Source organism: Cyprinodon variegatus, unplaced genomic scaffold (genome assembly GCF_000732505.1).
Source record: "Cyprinodon variegatus isolate N-32 unplaced genomic scaffold, C_variegatus-1.0 Scaffold878, whole genome shotgun sequence".
NCBI classification, from domain to species: domain Eukaryota; kingdom Metazoa; phylum Chordata; class Actinopteri; order Cyprinodontiformes; family Cyprinodontidae; genus Cyprinodon; species Cyprinodon variegatus.
The window spans coordinates 21355-24539 of record NW_015151331.1 but is presented as its reverse complement, the minus strand read 5'-3'; the positions used below and the strand labels follow the sequence as shown (position 1 = coordinate 24539).

At 35.3% G+C, this 3185-nt stretch overlaps 1 long non-coding RNA gene across 1 annotated transcript; it reads left to right on the top strand.

The window, feature by feature from the left end:
* The first annotated feature begins 528 nt into the window (after positions 1 to 528).
* Positions 529 to 1384, top strand: LOC107099498. Its single transcript, XR_001481958.1, has 5 exons — positions 529 to 580; positions 688 to 761; positions 846 to 905; positions 1017 to 1122; positions 1275 to 1384. It is a non-coding gene; the product is annotated as an uncharacterized LOC107099498 (long non-coding RNA).
* The last annotated feature ends 1801 nt before the right edge of the window (positions 1385 to 3185 follow it).

Genomic DNA, 3185 nt, shown 5'->3' with positions numbered 1-3185 from the left:
TCTGTTCAGATGATCGAGGTTACTTACCTGTGTTTCTCCCTAAACCAGAGCGTCAGTGATTGGGCAGTGCCCCGTCCCCCTTCTGCAGTCGTTACAGGTCCGAAGATCTTCAGAAGCCCGTTTCTGTTATGTTATGTTTTTGTATTAATGAATGTTTTGAACTTTCCTACTATCTGTCACACCTTGAATACTGGGTCTGTCTGTTTATTTAATTATTCTCAAAAGCTTGATTGCCTCCTCAGAGGAAATGTTCTCCAATTCAGGCAGTGTCAATAACAGATCTTAGCTACGTCTAAACCAATCAACTGTTTCCCAACAATATGCTGTAACTTTTTCAGTGACATGTAATTTTTATTTTTTTTGACTAACAGTAAAGTAAACCAAAATCCATCAGGGATATTTTTCCACACTTTAATAGGTTTAAGTCTTTAATTCTCAGCCACACCTTGAAACAAGTTGGTGAAAAATGTAATCCCAGTTTTGTAACCCTTCTGCATCTGTAAAGGTATAAAAGAGAACTTCAACATCCAGAAAGCAACATTACAGCCTCTTCACTTGTCCCTAAAGAAGCCTACAGAAGGTAAGCAGAACTGATAGTCTCGCTAATGAATTTATTTAATGATCCAATTTATAGACTTTCATCAAATTGTTTTATAGAAAGCAACTTTAAACTTTGTTGTCCTAAAGGTCAGATCACTGTAACCATGCTGAAGGTAGCACTTGTTCTTGGATGCCTCCTGAGCCTCATTGTGGCCAAACCTGTAAGCATAAAAATTATGTTTCAGTTAATAAATAAGCAAATAATATAAAAAGGTTTAATGCAGGTATTGTCAAACCTTGAACAGATGGAGCACCAGCGTTTTGCCCGCTCAGACTCCTCTGATTCTGATTCTGACTCAGATGAGGTGAGAGTCCTCTCTGCCCAATCTTTAAATCCAAACTGATCCTTTATAATAATATCACTGTGAAAGTCCTCTGCAGTGTATGATGATAATTTTTCCTTAATTTCCTCTAAGACCACCACGACCACAACCACAGCAGCAGGCGCTACAACTGCTGCACCTGACCTGAACGCACTCATTCTTCAACTACTTCAACAATTACTTAGCCAGTAATCATCAAGTGAGTGACAAACAATTTAAAGCTGTTTTTTGACATTATTGCTCTGTGTATGATCATTAATCATGACTTTATGTGAGTACTGCTATTCAACATTGTCTTCATTGAAGTGGTTGAGTTTATGGTGAATCTTTGACTATTTCATCTCATTTCAGAATCAAGACCTGCTGTTAACCATAATACTTCTGTTCAATGATTAATTGGGCAAATGTAATTGAGAACTAACTGTACACTTAAAAATAAACCCTTATTACTGTATGCAAACTCTTCACTTGTTATTTCTTGTCTTAAGAATTTGAGGTGATATTGTCTTTCCCTATTTTCTGCACTTTTTCTGCAAAATATAGATACCAAGAGTACAACCTCAGGGGAAACAAAGTTTACCATTAAGGAAACCAAGAATATAAGTGCCATTTATATTTTAAAATATGCTCATGCCTCTGAAACAGGCATCAGAATACAAAGTATGGTACAAAATGTCCCCTTATCTACCATAAGGTGATAAGGCTTTTTAAATGCATGTTTATATCTTATTTTTTCTCCTGGTCTTTTATTGAAAATTATGAGACATACTGGACAGTAGTCTGTTCACAAATCATAAAGAAAAATAATGAACACACAATCATAATAATAAAAACTTATATTCAATGTGCTGGTGAAGAAGGCCTTGACTGAGTGGGGCCCAAAAGAAGAAGAACAAATTTTACTGGCTATATTTTTCAAATAAGAAAAGGAAATCCAGCAGTAAAATAAATAATCATGTTCGCCCTAATTTTTTTAACTGTAATAAGTGAAACAAAGCATGAATATATTGACACACCCCCTACCTTGCAATTGCAATAAAAGGTTTGTTCCACAGGTACTGCATCACATCAGGTCTCGCCATCTGTCACTGGCAGTTCACTCGTACCAGGGGTTAAATGCCAAGCGCACGTCACTTGCCATAGTGATTACGAAAGAAACAAATTAACAAGAAAATGTGTAAATAAGCAGCAGTGTGGTAAGGACCTCCGTGGCTGAAAAAAGCAGCACTGGGTTTAAAAAAGGAACGGACAGGAAGAAAGAGGAGAGAGGGAGACAGCGTAACATTAATAATTAATAAAAGTATGATTGCAAGTTTTTTTTTATTATTTTATTGTTTTTTTGTGTTTAGTTTTCAAGGATTAATTCAGCATTTAATGAGCCAGCCTATCATGTGTCCATTAATAACACAGAAGCCAAACAACTAAGCCAGAAAGCTGATAAATAACAAAAAAGAAAGAAAAATAACATTGACATTGAATGTAAATTATACTCTTCAGTGCATCTATATATATATATATATATATATATACTTTTTTCTGTGCGGCCCCGTACCAAATGATCCATGGCCCGGTGGTTGGGGACCGCTGCTCTAGAATATAAGCCTGACTGTTAGTATGGCCTTGAGCCTCTAGCACACAGAATATATTATCAAGGATACCTTATGCGTCATTGTTTTTGTGAAACCAATTCCAGGCTTAATAAAGCCAAGATATCAAGAAAATTCTGAATTAATCCCTTACCTTGGTTTTGTGAAATAGGTCTCAGAAAAAAAATTTGACTAGTATCTGAAAATATGATTACTGGAAAGTGATGAAGTAACATTGATGTGTTCATTCCATAGCAAAAACTCCCTAAATGTAAATCTCAAAACAAATTAATCCAAAATGTATGTACATAAAAAAGTTCATATAAATGATTTGATAATAAAACTCTCCATGATTTAAATATTTTACAAAACTTGACAGCCTCCTCAGAAGAAACTTTTTTCCAATTCAGGTACTGTACTAACCAATCACTGATCTTACCTATGTCTAAACTAAACTTCTGTCTCCCATCATTAGGCTGTCTAATTTTTCTTCTTTTTTTTAAACCTCGCTGTGTTTAATCCAAAATCCATCAGGGATATTTGTCCACAATGTAATGGATTTAAATCTTTATTTCTCAGACGCGCCTTGAAACAAGTTGTTGAAATATCTAATCCCAGTTTTGAAACGCTTCTGCATCTGTAAGTGTATAAAGGAGAACTCCATCCAAAAAGCAAC